Raw genomic sequence first — 18,841 nt, forward strand, 5'->3', positions numbered from 1 at the left:
CTGTGTAGTTTTTATTTGTAGATATTCTTTTTCCAATATAGGCCTCTTAGTGCTCAGAATGTCCAATTGCAGTTTCTCCAGAAAGAGTGTTTCAGAACGGCTCAATCAAATGTAAGGTTCAACTCTCTTAGTTGAATGCACAGAACAGAAAGAAGTTTCACAGAATGATTCTGTGTAGCATTTAGTTGAAGATACTCCTTTTTGGACTATTACCCACTTAGCGCTCCGAATATCCACTGGCAGTTTCTACAGAAAGAGTGTTTCAGAACTGCTCCTTAAAAATTAAGGCTCAACTCTGTTATTTGAATGCGGAGAACAGAAAGGTGTTTCAGAGAATGCTTCTCTGTAGTTTTTAATTGGAGATATTCTTTTTCCTCTATTACAATCTTAGCGCTCCGAATGTCCACTTGCATTTTCTACAAAAAGAGAGTTTCATAACTGCTCAATCAAAAATATGGTTTAGCTCTGTTAACTGAATTTACAGATCAGAAATAAGTTTCACAGAATGCATCTGTGTAGTTTTTATTTGAAGATATTCTTTTTCCCAATGTAGGCCTCTTAGCGCTTAGCATGTCCAATTGCAGTTTCTACAGAAAGAGTGTTTCAGAACGGCTCAATCAAAAGTAAGGTTCAACTCTGTTAGATGAATGCACAGAACAGAAAGAAGTTTCACAGAATGCTACCGTGTAGTTTATATATGTATATATTCCTTTTTCCACTATTAACCTCTTAGCGCTCCGAATGTCCACTTGCCTTTTCTACGGAAAGAGTGTTCGGAACTGCGCAATCAAAAGTATGGTTTAACTCTGTAAGCTGAATGCACATATCAGAAATAAGTTTCAAACAATTCTTCTGTGTAGTTTTTATTTGAAGATATTATTTTTCCCAATATAGGCCTCTTAGCGCTCAGAATGTCCAATTGCAGTTTCTACAGAAAGACGGTTTCAGAACGGCTCAATCAAAAGTAAGGTTCAACTCTGTTAGTTGAATGCACAGAACAGAAAGAAGTTTCATACAATGCTTCTGTGTAGTTTATATTTGAACATATTCTTTTTTCCACTATTACCCACTTAGCGCTACGAATGTCCAGTTGCATTTTCTACAGACAGTGTGTTTCAAAACTGCTCAATCAAAAGTATGGTTTAACTCTGTTAGCTGAATGCTCAGATCAGAAAGAAGTTTCACAGAATGCTTCTGTGTAGTTTATATTTGAATATATTCCTTTTTCCACTACTACCCTCTTAGCGCTCCAAATGTCCAGTTGCATTATCTACAGAAAGAGTGTTCAGATCTGCTCAATCAAAAGTATGGTTTAACTCTGTTAGCTGAATGCACAGATCAGAAAGAAGTTTCACAGAATGATTCTGTGTAGTTTATATATGAAGACATTCCTTTTTCCACTATTAACCTCTTAGCGCTCCGAATCTCCACTTGCATTTTCTACAGAAAGAGTGTTTCAGAACGGCTCAATCAAAACTAAGGTTCAACTCCTTTAGTTGAATGAACAGAACAGAAAGAAGTTTCACAGAATGCTTCTGTGTAGTTTTTATTTGTAGATATTCTTTTTCCCAATATAGGCCTCTTAGTGCTCAGAATGTCCAATTGCAGTTTCTACAGAAAGAGGGTTTCAGAACGGCTCAATCAAAAGTAAGGTTCAACCCTCGTAGTTGAATGCACAGAACAGAAAGAAGTTTCACAGAATGCTTCTGTGTAGTTTATATTTGAATATATTCCTTTTTCCACTATTACCCTCCTAGCGCTCCGAATGTCCACTTGCATTTTCTACAGAAAGAGTGTTCTGAACTGCGCAATCAAAAGTATGGTTTAACTCTGTTCGCTGAATGCACATATCAGTAATAAGTTTCAAACAATGATTCTGTGTAGTTTTTATTTGAAGATATTATTTTTCCCAATATATGCCTCTTAACGCTCAGAATGTCCAATTGCAGTTCCTAGAGATAGAGTGTTTCAGAACGGCTCAATCAAATGTAAGGTACAACTCTCTTAGTTGAATGCACAGAACAGAAAGAAGTTTCACAGAATGCTTCTGTGTAGTATTTAGTTGAAGATACTCCTTTTTGGACTATTACCCACTTAGCGCTCCGAATATCCACTGGCAGTTTCTACACAAAGAGAGTTTCAGAACTGCTCCTTCAAAAGTAAGGCTCAACACTGTTAGTTGAATGCTGAGAACAGAAAGTTGTTTCAGAGAATGCTTCTGTGTAGTTTTTAATTGGAGATATTACTTTTTCCTCTATTACAAACTTAGCGCTCCGAATGTCCACTTGCATTTTCTACAAAAAGGGTTTCATAACTGCTCAATCAAAAATATGGCTTAGCTCTGTTTACTGAATTTACAGATCAGAAATAAGTTTCACAGAATGCATCTGTGTAGCTTTTATTTGGAGATATTCTTTTTCACAATGTAGGCCTCTTATCGCTTAGAATGTCCAATTGCATTTTCTACAGAAAGAGTGTTTCAGAACGGCTCAATCAATAGTAAGGTTCAACACTGTTAGTTGAATGCACAGAACAGAAAGAAGTTTCACAGAATGCTACTGTGTAGTTTATATTTGAATATATTCCTTTTTCCACTATTACCCTCTTAGCGCTCCGAATGTCCACTTGCATTTTCTACAGAAAGAGAGTTCGGAACTGCGCAATCAAAAGTATGGTTTAAATCTGTTAGCTGAATGCACATATCAGAAATAAGTTTCACACAATGCTTCTGTGTACTTTTTATTTGAAGATATTATTTTTCCCAATATAGGCCTCGTAGCGCTCAGAATGTCCAATTGCAGTTTCTACAGAAAGAGTATTTCAGAACGGCTCAATCAAATGTAAGGTTCAACTCTCTTAGTTGAATGCACAGAACAGAAAGTTGTTTCACAGAATGCTTCTGTGTAGTTTTTATTTGTAGATATTCTTTTTCCAATATAGGCCTCTTAGTGCTCAGAATGTCCAATTGCAGTTTCTCCAGAAAGAGTGTTTCAGAACGGCTCAATCAAAAGTAGGGTTCAACACTGGTAGTTGAATGCACAGAACAGAAAGAAGTTTCACAGAATGCTTCTGTGTATTTTATATTTGAATATATTCTTTTTTCCACTATTACCCTCTTAGCGCTCCGAATGTCCACTTGCCTTTTCTACGGAAAGAGTGTTCGCAACTGCGCAATCAAAAGTATGGTTTAACTCTGTTAGCTGAATGCACATATCAGAAATAAGTTTCACACAATGCTTCTGTGTAGTTTTTATTTGAAGATATTATTTTTCCCAATATAGGCCTCTTAGCGCTCAGAATGTCCAATTGCAGTTTCTACAGAAGGAGTGTTTCAGAACGGCTCAATCAAAAGTAAGGTTCAACTCTGTTAGTTGAATGCACAGAACAGAAAGAAGTTTCATACAATGCTTCTGTGTAGTTTATATTTGAACATATTTTTTTCCACTATTACCCACTTAGCGCTACGAATGTCCAGTTGCATTTTCTACAGACAGACTGTTTCAAATCTGCTCTATCAAAAGTATCGTTTAACTCTGTTAGCTGAATGCTCAGATCAGAAAGAAGTTTCACAGAATGCTTCTGTATAGTTTGTATTTGAATATATTCCTTTTTCCACTACTATCCTCTTAGCGCTCCAAATGTCCAGTTGCATTTTCTACAGAAAGAGTGTTCAGATCTGCTCAATCAAAAGTATGGTTTAACTCTGTTAGTTGAATGCACAGATCAGAAAGAAGTTTCACAGAATGATTCTGTGTAGTTGATATTTGAAGACATTCCTTTATCCACTATTACCCTCTTAGCGCTCCGAATCTCCTCTTGCATTTTCTACAGAAAGAGTGTTTCAGAACGGCTCAGTCAAAACTAAGGTTCAACTCTTTTAGTTGAATGAACAGAACAGAAAGGAGTTTCACAGAGTGCTTCTGTGTAGTTTTTATTTGTAGATATTCTTTTTCCCAATATAGGCCTCTTAGCGCTCAGAATGTCCAATTGCAGTTTCTTCACAAAGAGTGTTTCAGAACGGCTCAATCAAAAGTAAGTTTCAACCCTGGTAGGTGAATGCACAGAACAGAAAGAAGTTTCACAGAATGCTTCTGTGTAGTATTTAGTTCAAGATACTCCTTTTTGGACTATTATCCACATAGCAATCCGAATATCCACTGGCAGTTTCTACACAAAGAGTGTTTCAGAACTGCACCTTCAAAAGTAAGGCTCAACTCTGTTAGTTGAATGCGGAGAACAGAAAGGGGTTTCAGAGAATGCTTCTGTGTAGTTTTTAATTGGAGATATTCCTTTTTCCTCTGTTACAATCTTAGCGCTCCGAATGTCCACTTGCATTTTCTACAAAAAGCGTGTTTCATAACTGCTCAATCAAAAATATGGTTTAGCTCTGTTAACTGAATTTACAGATCAGAAATAAGTTTCACAGAATGCATCTGTGTAGTTTTTATTTGAAGATATTCTTTTTCCCAATGTAGGCCTCTTAGCGCTTAGAATGTCCAATTGCAGTTTCTACAGAAAGAGTGTTTCAGAACGGCTCAATCAAAAGTAAGGTTCAACTCTGTTAGTTGAATGCACCGAACAGAAAGCATTTTCACAGAATGCTACTGTGTAGTTTATTTTTGAATATATTCCTTTTTCCACTATTACCTTCTTAGCGCTCCGAATGTCCACTTGCATTTTCTACAGAAAGAGTGTTCGGAACTGCGCAATCAAAAGTATGGTTTAACTCTGTTAGCTGAATGCACATATCAGAAATAAGTTTCACACAATGCTTCTGTGTAGTTTTTCTTTGAAGATATTATTTTTCCCAATGTAGGCCTCTTAGCGCTCAGAATGTCCAATTGCAGTTTCTACAGAAAGAGCGTTTCAGAACGGCTCAATCAAAAGTAAGGTTCAACTCTGTTAGTTGAATGCACAGAACAGAAAGATGTTTCATACAATGCTTCTGTGTAGTTTATATTTGAACATATTCTTTTTTCCACTATTACCCACTTAGCGCTACGAATGTCCAGTTGCATTTTCTACAGACAGAGTGTTTCAAAACTGCTCAATGAAATGTATGGTTTAACTCTGTTAGCTGAATGCTCAGATCAGAAAGAAGTTTCACAGAGTGCTTCTGTGTAGTTTGTATTTGAATATATTCCTTTTTCCACAACTACCCTCGGAGCGCTCAAAATGTCCAGTTGCATTTTCTACAGAAAGAGTGTTCAGATCTGCTCAATCAAAAGTATGGTTTAACTCTGTTAGCTGAATGCACAGATCAGAAAGAAGTTTCACATAATGATTCTGTGTAGTTTATATTTGGAGACATTCCTTTTTCCACTATTACCCTCTTAGCGCTCTGAATCTCCACTTGCATTTTCTACAGAAAGAGTGTTTCAGAACGGCTCAATCAAAACTAAGGTTCAACTCTTTTAGTTGAATGAACAGAACAGAAACAAGTTTCACAGAATGCTTCTGTGTAGTTTTTATTTGTAGATATTCTTTTTCCCAATATAGGCCTCTTAGCGCTCAGAATGTCCAATTGCAGTTTCTACAGAAAGAGTGTTTCAGAACGGCTCAATCAAAAGTAAGGTTCAACCCTGGTAGTTGAATGCACAGAACAGAAAGAAGTTTCACAGAATGCTTCTGTGTAGTATTTAGTTGAAGATACTCCTTTTTGGACTATTGCCCACTTAGTGCTCTGAATATCCACTGGCAGTCTCTACACGAAGAGTGTTTCAGAACTGCTCCTTAAAAGTAAGGCTCAACTCTGTTAGTTGAATGCGGAGAACAGAAAGGTGTTTTAGAGAATGCTTCTCTGTAGTTTTTAATTGGAGATATTCCTTTTTCCTCTATTACAATCTTAGCGCTCCGAATGTCCACTTGCATTTTCTACAAAAAGAGAGTTTCATAACTGCTCAATCTAAAATATGGTTTAGCTCTGTTAACTGAACTTACAGATCAGAAATAAGTTTCACAGAATGCATCTGTGTAGCTTTTATTTGAAGATATTCTTTTTCCCAATGTGGGCCTCTTAGCGCTTAGAATATCCAATTGCAGTTTCCACAGAAAGAGTGTTTCAGAACGGCTCAATCAAAAGTAAGGTTCAAATCTGTTAGTTGAATGAACATATCAGAAAGATGTTTCACAGAATGCTACTGTGTATTTTATATTTGAATATATTCCTTTTTCCACTATTACCCTCTTAGCGCTCCGAATGTCCACTTGCATTTTCTACGGAAAGAGTGTTCGGAACTGCGCAATCAAAAGTATGGTTTAACTCCGTTAGCTGAATGCACATATCAGAAATAAGTTTCACAAAATGCTTCAGTGTAGTTTTTATTTGAAGATATTATTTTTCCCAATATAGTCCTCTTAGCGCTCAGAATGTCCAATTGCAGTTTCTACAGAAAGACTGTTTCAGAACGGCTCAATCAAAAGTAAGGTTCAACTCTGTTAGTTGAATGCACAGAACAGAAAGAAGTTTCATACAATGCTTCTGTGTAGTCTATATTTGAACATATTCTTTTTTCCACTATTACCCACTTAGCGCTACGAATGTCCAGTTGCATTTTCTACAGACAGAGTGTTTCAAAACTGCTCAATCAAAAGTATGGTTTAACTCTGTTAGCTGAATGCTCAGATCAGAAAGAAGTTTCACAGAATGCTTCTGTGTAGTTTTTATTTGTAGATATTCTTTTTCCCAATATAGGCCTCTTAGCGCTCAGAATGTCCAATTGCATTTTCTACAGAAAGAGTGTTTCAGAACGGCTCAATCAAAAGTAGGGTTCAACCCTGGTAGTTGAATGCACAGAACAGAAAGAAGTTTCACAGAATGCTTCTGTGTAGTATTTAGTTGAAGATACTCCTTTTTGGACTATTGCCCACTTAGTGCTCTGAATATCCACTGGCAGTTTCTACACGAAGAGTGTTTCAGAACTGCTCCTTCAAAAGTAAGGCTCAACTCTGTTAGTTGAATGCGGAGAACAGAAAGGTGTTTCAGAGAATGCTTCTCTGTAGTTTTTAATTGGAGATATTCCTTTTTCCTCTATTACAATCTTAGCGCTCCGAATGTCCACTTGCATTTTCTACAAAAAGAGAGTTTCATAACTGCTCAATCAAAAATATGGTTTAGCTCTGTTAACTGAACTTACAGATCAGAAATAAGTTTCACAGAATGCATCTGTGTAGCTTTTATTTGAAGATATTCTTTTTCCCAATGTGGGCCTCTTAGCAATTAGAATATCCAATTGCAGTTTCCACAGAAAGAGTGTTTCAGAACGGCTCAATCAAAAGTAAGGTTCAACTCTGTTAGTTGAATGAACATATCAGAAAGATGTTTCACAGAATGCTACTGTGTATTTTATATTTGAATATATTCCTTTTTCCACTATTACCCTCTTAGCACTCGGAATGTCCACTTGCATTTTCTACGGAAAGAGTGTTCGGAACTGCGCAATCAAAAGTATGGTTTAACTCTGTTAGCTGAATGCACATATCAGAAATAAGTTTCACACAATGCTTCAGTGTAGTTTTTATTTGAAGATATTATTTTTCCCAATATAGGCCTCTTAGCGCTCAGAACGTCCAATTGCAGTTTCTACAGAAAGACTGTTTCAGAACGGCTCAATCAAAAGTAAGGTTCAACTCTGTTAGTTGAATGCACAGAACAGAAAGAAGTTTCATACAATGCTTCTGTGTAGTTTATATTTGAACATATTCTTTTTTCCACTATTACCCACTTAGCGCTACGAATGTCCAGTTGCATTTTCTACAGACAGAGTGTTTCAAAACTGCTCAATCAAAAGTATGGTTTAACTCTGTTAGCTGAATGCTCAGATGAGAAAGAAGTTTCACAGAATGATTCTGTGTAGTTTATATTTGAATATATTCCTTTTTCCACTACTACTCTCTTAGCGCTCCAAATGTCCAGTTGCATTTTCTTCAGAAAGAGTGTTCAGATCTGCTCAATCAAAAGTATGATTTAACTCTGTTAGCTGAATGCACAGAACAGGAAGAAGTTTCAGAGAATGATTCTGTGTAGTTTATATTTGAAGACATTCGTTTTTCCACTATTATCCTCTTAGCGCTCCGAATCTCCAATTGCATTTTCTACAGAAAGAGTGTTTCAGAACTGCTCAATCAAAACTAAGGTTCAAATCTTTTAGTTGAATGAACAGAAAAGAAAGAAGTTTCACAGAATGCTTCTGTGTAGTTTTTATTTGTAGATATTCTTTTTCCCAATATAGGCCTCTTAGCGCTCAGAATGACCAATTGAAGGTTCTACAGAAAAAGTGTTTCAGAACGGCTCAATCAAAAGTAAGGTTCAACCCTGGTAGTTGAATGCACAGAAGAGAAAGAAGTTTCACAGCATGATTCTGTGTAGTTTATATTTGAAGACATTCCTTTTTCCACTATTACCCTCTTAACGCTCTGAATCCCACTTGCATTTTCTACAGAAAGAGTGCTTCAGAACGGCTCAATCAAAACTAAGGTTCAACTCTATTAGTTGAACGAACAGAACAGAAAGAAGTTTCACAGAATGCTTCTGTGTAGTTTTTATTTGTAGATATTCTTTTCCCAATATAGGCCTCTTAGCGCTCAGAATGTCCAATTGCAGTTTCTACAGAAAGAGTGTTTCAGAACGGCTCAATCAAAAGTAAGGTTCAACCCTGGTAATTGAATGCACAGAACGGAAACAAGTTTCAAAGAATGCTTCTGTGTAGTTTATATTTGAATATATTCCTTTTTCCACTACTACTCTCTTAGCGCTCCAAATGTCCAGTTGCATTTTCTACAGAAAGAATGTTCAGATCTGCTCAATCAAAAGTATGGTTTAACTCTTTTAGCTGAATGCACAGATCAGAAAGATGTTTCACAGTATGATTCTGTGTAGTTTATATTTGAAGACATTACTTTTTCCACTATTACCCTCTTAGCGCTCAGAATGTCCAATTGCAGTTTCTACAGAAAGAGTGTTTCAGAACGGCTCAATCAAAAGTAAGGTTCAACCCTGGTAGTTGAATGCCCAGAACAGAAAGAAGTTTCACAGAATGCTTCTGTGTAGTTTATATTGGAATATATTCCTTTTTCCACTATTACCCTCTTAGCGCTCCGAAAGTCCACTTGCATTTTCTACAGAAAGAGTGTTCTGAACTGCGCAATCAAAAGTATGGTTTAACTCTGTTAGCTGAATGCACATATCAGAAATAAGTTTCAAACAATGCTTCTGTGTAGTTTTTATTTGAAGATATTATTTTTCCCAATATAGGCCTCTTAGCGCTCAGAATGTCCAATTGCAGTTTCTACATAAAGAGTGTTTCAGAACGGCTCAATCAAATGTAAGGTTCAACTCTCTTAGCTGAATGCACAGAACAGACAGAAGTTTCACAGAACGCTTCTGTGTAGTATTTAGTTGAAGATACTCCTTTTTGGACTATTACCCACTTAGCGCTCCGAATATCCACTGGCAGTTTCTACACAAAGAGTATTTTACGACTGCCCTTTCAAAAGTAAGGCTCAACCCTGTTAGTTGAATGCGGAGAACAGAAAGTGGTTTCAGAGAATGCTTCTGTGTAGTTTTTAATTGGAGATATTCCTTTTTCCTCTATTACAATCTTAGCGCTACGAATGTCCAATTGCATTTTCTACAAAAAGTGTGTTTCTTAACTGCTCAATCAAAAATATGATTTAGCTCTGTTAACTGAATTTATAGATCAGAAATAAGTTTCACAGAATGCATCTGTGTAGTTTTTATTTGAAGATATTCTTTTTCCCAATGTAGGCCTCTTAGCGCTTAGAATGTCCAATTGCAGTTTCTACAGAAAGAGTGTTTCAGAACAGCTCAATCAAAAGTAAGGTTCAACTCTGTTAGTTGAATGCACAGAACAGAAAGAAGTTTCATACAATGCTTCTGTGTAGTTTATATTTGAACATATTCTTTTTTCCACTATTACCCACTTAGCGCTACGAATGTCCAGTTGCATTTTCTACAGACAGAGTGTTTCAAAACTGCTCAATCAAAAGTATGGTTTAACTCTGTTAGCTGAATGCTCAGATCAGAAAGAAGTTTCACAGAATGCTTCTGTGTAGTTTATATTTGAATATATTCCTTTTTCCACGACTACCCTCTTAGCGCTCCAAATGTCCAGTTGCATTTTCTACAGAAAGAGTGTTCAGATCTGCTCAATCAAAGGTATGGTTTAACTCTGTTAGCTGAATGCACAGATCAGAAAGAAGTTTCACAGAATGATTCTGTGTAGTTTATATTTGAAGACATTCCTTTTTCCACTATTATCCTCTTAGCGCTCTGAATCCAACTTGCATTTTCTACAGAAAGAGTGTTTCAGAACGGCTCAATCAAAACTAAGGTTCAACTCTATTAGTTGAATGAACAGAACAGAAAGAAGTTTCACAGAATGCTTCTGTGTAGTTTTTATTTGTAGATATTCTTTTCCCAATATAGGCCTCTTAGCGCTCAGAATGTCCAGTTGCAGTTTATACAGAAAGAGTGTTTCAGAACGGCTCAATCAAAAGTAAGGTTCAACCCTGGTAGTTGAATGCACAGAACAGAAAAAATTTTCACAAAATGCTTCTGTGTAGTTTATATTTGAATATATTTCTTTTTCCACTATTACCCTCTTAGCACTCCGAATGTACACTTGCATTTTCTACAGAAAGTGTGTTCTGAACTGCGCAATCAAAAGTATGGTTTAACTCTGTTAGCTGAATGCACATATCAGAAATAAATTTCAAACAATGCTTCTGTGTAGTTTTTATTTGAAGATATTATTTTTCCCAATTTAGGCCTCTTAGCGCTCAGAATGTCCAATTGCAGTTTCTACAGAAAGAGTGTTTCAGAACGGCTCAATCAAATGTAAGGTTCAACTCTGTTAGTTGAATGCACAGAACAGACAGAAGTTTCACAGAATGCTTCTGTGTAGTATTTAGTTGAAGATACTCCTTTTTGGACTATTAACCACTTAGCGCTCCGAATATCCACTGTCAGTTTCTACACAAAGAGTGCTTCAGAACTGCTCCTTCAAAAGTAAGGCTCAACTCTGTTAGTTGAATGCGGAGAACAGAAAGGGGTTTCAGAGAATGCTTCTGTGTAGTTTTTAATTGGAGATATTCCTTTTTCCTCTATTGCAATCTTAGCGCTCCGAATGTCCACTTGCATTTTCTACAAAAAGAGTGTTTCATAACTGCACAATCAAAAATATGGCTTAGCTCTGTTAACTGAATTTACAGATCCGAAATAAGTTTCACATAATGCATCTGTTTAGTTTTTATTTGAAAATATTCTTTTTCCCAATGTAGGCCTCTTAGCGCTTAGAATGTCCAATTGCAGTTTCTACAGAAAGAGTGTTTCAGAACGGCTCAATTAAAAGTAAGGTTCAACTCTGTTAGTTGAATGCACAGAACAGAAAGAAGTTTCACGGAATGCTACTGTGTAGTGTATATTTGAATATATTCCTTTTTCCAATATTACCCTCTTAGCGCTCCGAATGTCCACTTGCATTATCTACAGAAAGAGTGTTCGGAACTGCGCAATCAAAAGTATGGTTTAACTCTGTTTGCTGAATGCACATATCAGAAATATGTTTCACACAATGCTTCTGTGTAGTTTTTATTTGAAGATATTATTTTTCCCAATATAGGCCTCTTAGCGCTCAGAATGTCCAATTGCAGTTTCTACAGAAAGAGTGTTTCGGAACGGCTCAATCAAAAGTAAGGTTCAACTCTGTTAGTTGAATGCACAGAACAGAAAGAAGTTTCATACAATGTTTCTGTGTAGTTTATATTTGAACATATTCCTGTTTCCACTATTACACTCTTAGCGCTCCGAATATCCACTGGCAGTTTCTACACAAAGAGTGTTTTAGAACTGCTCTTTCAAAAGTAAGGCTCAACCCTGTTAGTTGAATGCGGAGAACAGAAAGTGGTTTCAGAGAATGCTTCTGTGTAGTTTTTAATTGGAGATATTCCTTTTTCCTCTATTACAATCTTAGCGCTACGAATGTCCAATTGCATTTTCTAAAAAAACTGTGTTTCTTAACTGCTCAATCAAAAATATGATTTAGCTCTGTTAACTGAATTTATAGATCAGAAATAAGTTTCACAGAATGCATCTGTGTAGTTTTTATTTGAAGATATTCTTTTTCCCAATGTAGGCCTCTTAGCGCTTAGAATGTCCAATTGCAGTTTCTACAGAAAGAGTGTTTCAGAACAGCTCAATCAAAAGTAAGGTTCAACTCTGTTAGTTGAATGCACAGAACAGAAAGAAGTTTCATACAATGCTTCTGTGTAGTTTATATTTGAACATATTCTTTTTTCCACTATTACCCACTTAGCGCTACGAATGTCCAGTTGCATTTTCTACAGACAGAGTGTTTCAAAACTGCTCAATCAAAAGTATGGTTTAACTCTGTTAGCTGAATGCTCAGATCAGAAAGAAGTTTCACAGAATGCTTCTGTGTAGTTTATATTTGAATATATTCCTTTTTCCACGACTACCCTCTTAGCGCTCCAAATGTCCAGTTGCATTTTCTACAGAAAGAGTGTTCAGATCTGCTCAATCAAAAGTATGGTTTAACTCTGTTAGCTGAATGCACAGATCAGAAAGAAGTTTCACAGAATGATTCTGTGTAGTTTATATTTGAAGACATTCCTTTTTCCACTATTATCCTCTTAGCGCTCTGAATCCAACTTGCATTTTCTACAGAAAGAGTGTTTCAGAACGGCTCAATCAAAACTAAGGTTCAACTCTATTAGTTGAATGAACAGAACAGAAAGAAGTTTCACAGAATGCTTCTGTGTAGTTTTTATTTGTAGATATTCTTTTCCCAATATGGGCCTCTTAGCGCTCAGAATGTCCAGTTGCAGTTTATACAGAAAGAGTGTTTCAGAACGGCTCAATCAAAAGTAAGGTTCAACCCTGGTAGTTGAATGCACAGAACAGAAAAAATTTTCACAAAATGCTTCTGTGTAGTTTATATTTGAATATATTTCTTTTTCCACTATTACCCTCTTAGCGCTCCGAATGTACACTTGCATTTTCTACAGAAAGTGCGTTCTGAACTGCGCAATCAAAAGTATGGTTTAACTCTGTTAGCTGAATGCACATATCAGAAATAAATTTCAAACAATGCTTCTGTGTAGTTTTTATTTGAAGATATTATTTTTCCCAATTTAGGCCTCTTAGCGCTCAGAATGTCCAATTGCAGTTTCTACAGAAAGAGTGTTTCAGAACGGCTCAATCAAATGTAAGGTTCAACTCTGTTAGTTGAACGCACAGAACAGACAGAAGTTTCACAGAATGCTTCTGTGTAGTATTTAGTTGAAGATACTCCTTTTTGGACTATTAACCACTTAGCGCTCCGAATATCCACTGTCAGTTTCTACACAAAGAGTGTTTCAGAACTGCTCCTTCAAAAGTAAGGCTCAACTCTGTTAGTTGAATGCGGAGAACAGAAAGGGGTTTCAGAGAATGCTTCTGTGTAGTTTTTAATTGGAGATATTCCTTTTTCCTCTATTGCAATCTTAGCGCTCCGAATGTCCACTTGCATTTTCTACAAAAAGAGTGTTTCATAACTGCACAATCAAAAATATGGCTTAGCTCTGTTAACTGAATTTACAGATCCGAAGTAAGTTTCACATAATGCATCTGTTTAGTTTTTATTTGAAAATATTCTTTTTCCCAATGTAGGCCTCTTAGCGCTTAGAATGTCCAATTACAGTTTCTACAGAAAGAGTGTTTCAGAACGGCTCAATTAAAAGTAAGGTTCAACTCTGTTAGTTGAATGCACAGAACAGAAAGAAGTTTCACAGAATGCTACTGTGTAGTGTATATTTGAATATATTCCTTTTTCCAATATTACCCTCTTAGCGCTCCGAATGTCCACTTGCATTTTCTACAGAAAGAGTGTTCGGAACTGCGCAATCAAAAGTATGGTTTAACTCTGTTTGCTGAATGCACATATCAGAAATATGTTTCACACAATGCTTCTGTGTAGTTTTTATTTGAAGATATTATTTTTCCCAATATAGTCCTCTTAGCGCTCAGAATGTCCAATTGCAGTTTCTACAGAAAGAGTGTTTCAGAACGGCTCAATCAAAAGTAAAGTTCAACTCTGTTATTTGAATGCCCAGAACAGAAAGAAGTTTCATACAATGTTTCTGTGTAGTTTATATTTGAACATATTCCTGTTTCCACTATTACACTCTTAGCGCTCCAAATGTCCAGTTGCATTTTCTACAGAAAGAGTGTTCAGATCTGCTCAATCAAAAGTATGGTTTAACTCTGTTAGCTGAATGCACAGATCAGAAATATGTTTCACAGTATGATTCTGTGTAGTTTATATTTGAAGACATTCCTTTTTCCACTATTACCCTCTTAGCGCTCCGAATCTCCACTTGCATTTTCTACAGAAAGAGTGTTTCAGAGCGGCTCAATCAAAACTAGTGTTCAACTCTTTTAGTTGAATGAACAGAACAGAAAGAGGTTTCACAGAATGCTTCTGTGTAGTTTATATTTGAATATATTCCTTTTTCCACTATTACCCTCTTAGCGCTCCGAATGTCCACTTGCATTTTCTACAGAAATAGTGTTCTGAACTGCGCAATCAAAAGTATGGTTTATCTCTGTTAGCTGAATGCACATATCAGAAATAAGTTTCAAACAATGCTTCTGTGTAGTTTTTATTTGAAGATATTATTTTTCCCAATATAGGCCTCTTAGCGCTCAGAATGTCCAATTGCAGTTTCTACAGAAAGAGTGTTTCAGAAAGGCTCAATCAAAGGTAAGTTTCAACTCTCTTAGTTGAATGCACAGAACAGAAAGAAGTTTCACAGAATGCTTCTGTGTAGTATTTAGTTGAAGATACTCCTTTTTGGACTATTTCCCACTTCGCGCTCCGAATATCCACTGGCAGTTTCTACACAAAGAGTGTTTCAGAACTGCTCCTTCAAAAGTAAGGCTCAACTCTGTTAGTTGAATGCGGAGAACAGAAAGGGGTTTCAGAGAATGCTTCTGTGTAGTTTTTAATTGGAGATATTCCTTTTTCCTCTATTACAATCTTAGCACTACGAATGTCCACTTGCATTTTCTACAAAAAGAGTGTTTCATAACTGCTCAATCAAAAATATTGTTTAGCTCTGTTAACTGAATTTACAGATCAGAAATAAGTTTCACAGAATGAATCTGTGTAGTTTTTATTTGAAGATATTCTTTTTCCCAATGTAGGCCTCTTAGCGCTTAGAATGTCCAATTGCAGTTTCTACAGAAAGAGTGTTTCAGAACGGCTCAATCAAAAGTAAGGTCCAACTCTGTTAGTTGAATGCACAGAACAGAAAGAAGTTTCAGAGAATTCTACTGTGTAGTTTATATTTGAATATATTCCTTTTTCCACTATTACCCTCTTAGCGCTCCGAATGTGCACTTGCATTTTCTACAGAAAGAGTGTTCGGAACTGCGCAATCAAAAGTATGGTTTAACTCTGTTAGCTGAATGCACATATCAGAAATAAGTTTCACACAATGCTTCTGTGTAGTTTTTATTTGAAGATATTTTTTTTCTCCATATAGGCCTCTTAGCGGTCAGAATGTCCAATTGCAGTTTCTACAGAAAGAGTGTTTCAGAACGGCTCAATCAAAAGTAAGTTTCAACTCTGTTAGTTGAATGCACAGAACAGAAAGAAGTTTCATACAATGCTTCTGTGTAGTTTATATTTGAACATATTCTTTTTTCCACTATTACCCACTTAGCGCTACGAATGTCCAGTTGCATTTCCTACAGACAGAGTGTTTCAAAACTGCTTAATCAAAAGTATGGTTTAACTCTGTTAGCTGAATGCTCAGATCAGAAAGAAGTTTCACAGAATGCTTCTGTGTAGTTTATATTTGAATATATTACTTTTTCCACGACTACACTCTTAGGGCTCCAAATGTCCAGTTGCATTTTCTACAGAAAGACTGTTCAGATCTGCTCAATCAAAAGTATGGTTTAACTCTGTTAGCTGAATGCACAGATCAGAAAGAAGTTTCACAGAATGATTCTGTGTAGTTTAAATTTGAAGACATTCCTTTTTCCACTATTACCCTCTTAGCGCTCAGAATCCCACTTGCATTTTCTACAGAAAGAGTGTTTCAGAACGGCTCAATCAAAACTAAGGTTCAACTCTTTTAGTTGAATGAACAGAACAGAAAGAAGTTTCACACAATGCTTCTGTGTAGTTTTTATTTGCAGATATTATTTTTCCCAATATAGGCCTCTTAGCGCTCAGAATGTCCAATTGCAGTTCCTACAGAAAGAGTGTTTCAGAACGGCTCAATCAAAAGTAAGGTTCAACTCTGTTAGTTGAATGCACAGAACAGAAAGAAGTTTCATACAATGCTTCTGTGTAGTTTATATTTGAACATACTCTTGTTTCCACTATTACCCACTTAGCGCTACGAATGTCCAGTTGCATTTTCTACAGACAGAGTGTTTCAAAACTGCTCAATCAAAAGTATGGTTTAACTCTGTTAGCTGAATGCTCAGATCAGAAAGAAGTTTCACAGAATGCTTCTGTGTAGTTTATATTTGAATATATTCCTTTTTCCACGACTACCCTCTTAGCGCTCCAAATGTCCAGTTGCATTTTCTACAGAAAGAATGTTCAGATCTGCTCAATCAAAAGTATGGTTTAACTCTGTTAGATGAATGCACAGATCAGAAATATGTTTCACAGTATGATTCTGTGTAGTTTATATTTGAAGACATTCCTTTTTCCACTATTACCCTCTTAGCGCTCTGAATCCCACTTGCATTTTCTACAGAAAGAGTGTTTCAGAACGGCTCAATCAAAACTAAGGTTCAACACTGGTAGTTGAATGCCCAGTACAGAAAGAAGTTTCACAGAATGCTTCTGTGTAGTTTATATTTGAATATATTCCTTTTTCCACTATTACCCTCTTAGCGCTCCGAAAGTCCACTTGCATTTTCTACAGAAAGAGTGTTCTGAACTGCGCAATCAAAAGTATGGTTTAACTCTGTTAGCTGAATGCACATATCAGAAATAAGTTTCAAACAATGCTTCTGTGTAGTTTTTATTTGAAGATATTATTTTTCCCAATATAGGCCCCTTAGCGCTCAGAATGTCCTATTGCAGTTTCTACAGAAAGAGTGTTTCAGAATGGCTCAATCAAATGTAAGTTTCAGCTCTCTTAGCTGAATGCACAGAACAGACAGAAGTTTCACAGAATGCTTCTGTGTAGTATTTAGTTGAAGATACTACTTTTTGGACTATTACCCACTTAGCGCTCCGAATATCCACTGGCAGTTTCTACACAAAGAGTGTTTCAGAACTGCTCTTTCAAAAGTAAGGCTGAACTCTGTTAGTTGAATGCGTAGAACAGAAAGTGGTTTCAGAGAATGCTTCTGTGTAGTTTTTAATTGGAGATATTACTTTTTCCTATATTACAATCTTAGCGCTAAGAATGTCCACTTGCATTTTCTACAAAAAGTGTGTTTCTTAACTGCTCATTCAAAAATATGATTTAGCTCTGTTAACTGAATTTACAGATCAGAAATAAGTTTCACAGAATGAATCTGTGTAGTTTTTATTTGAAGATATTCTTTTTCCCAATGTAGGCCTCTTAGCGCTTAGAATGTCCAATTGCAGTTTCTACAGAAAGAGTGTTTCAGAACGGCTCAATCAAAAGTAAGGTTCAACTCTGTTAGTTGAATGCACAGCACAGAAAGAAGTTTCACAGAATGCTACTGTGTAGTTTTTATTTCAATATATTCCTTTTTCCACTATTACCCTCTTAGCGCTCCGAATGTCCACTTGCATTTTCTACAGAAATAGTGTTCGGAACTGCGCAATTAAAAGTATGGATTAACTCTGTTAGCTGAATGCACATATCAGAAATAAGTTTCACACAATGCTTCTGTGTAGTTTTTATTTGAAGATATTATTTTTCCCAATATAGGCCTCTTAGCGCTCAGAATGTCCAATTGCAGTTTCTACAGAAAGAGTGTTTCAGAACGGCTCAATCAAAAGTAAGGTTCAACTCTGTTAGTTGAATGCACAGAACAGAAAGAAGTTTCATACAATGCTTCTGTGTAGTTTATATTTGAACATATTCTTTTTTCCACTATTACCCACTTAGCGCTACGAATGTCCAGTTGCATTTTCTACAGACAGAGTGTTTCAAAACTGCTCAATCAAAAGTATGGTTTAACTCTGTTAGCTGAATGCTCAGATCAGAAAGAAGTTTCACAGAATGCTTCTGTGTAGTTTATATTTGAATATATTCCTTTTTCCACGACTACCCTCTTAGCACTCCAAATGTCCAGTTGCATTTTCTACAGAAAGAGTGTTCAGATCTGCTCAATCAAAATTATGGTTTAACTCTGTTAGCTGAATGCACAGATCAGAAAGAAGTTTCACAGAATGATTCTGTGTAGTTTATATTTGAAGACATTCCTTTTTCCACTATTATCCTCTTAGCGCTCTGAATCCCACTTGCATTTTCTACAGAAAGAGTGTTTCAGAACGGCTCAATCAAAACTAAGGTTCAACTCTATTAGTTGAATGAACAGAACAGAAAGTAGTTTCACAGAATGCTTCTGTGTAGTTTTTATTTGTAGATATTCTTTTCCCAATATAGGCCTCTTATCGCTCAGAATGTCCAATTGCAGTTTCTACAGAAAGAGTGTTTCAGAACGGCTCAATCAAAAGTAAGGTTCAACCCTGGTAGTTGAATGCACAAAACAGAAAGAATTTTCACTAAATGCTTCTGTGTAGTTTATATTTGAATATACTCCTTTTTTCACTATTACCCTCTTAGCGCTCCGAATGTCCACTTGCATTTT

This window comes from Symphalangus syndactylus, chromosome Y, assembly GCF_028878055.3.
Source record: "Symphalangus syndactylus isolate Jambi chromosome Y, NHGRI_mSymSyn1-v2.1_pri, whole genome shotgun sequence".
Classification (NCBI taxonomy): domain Eukaryota; kingdom Metazoa; phylum Chordata; class Mammalia; order Primates; family Hylobatidae; genus Symphalangus; species Symphalangus syndactylus.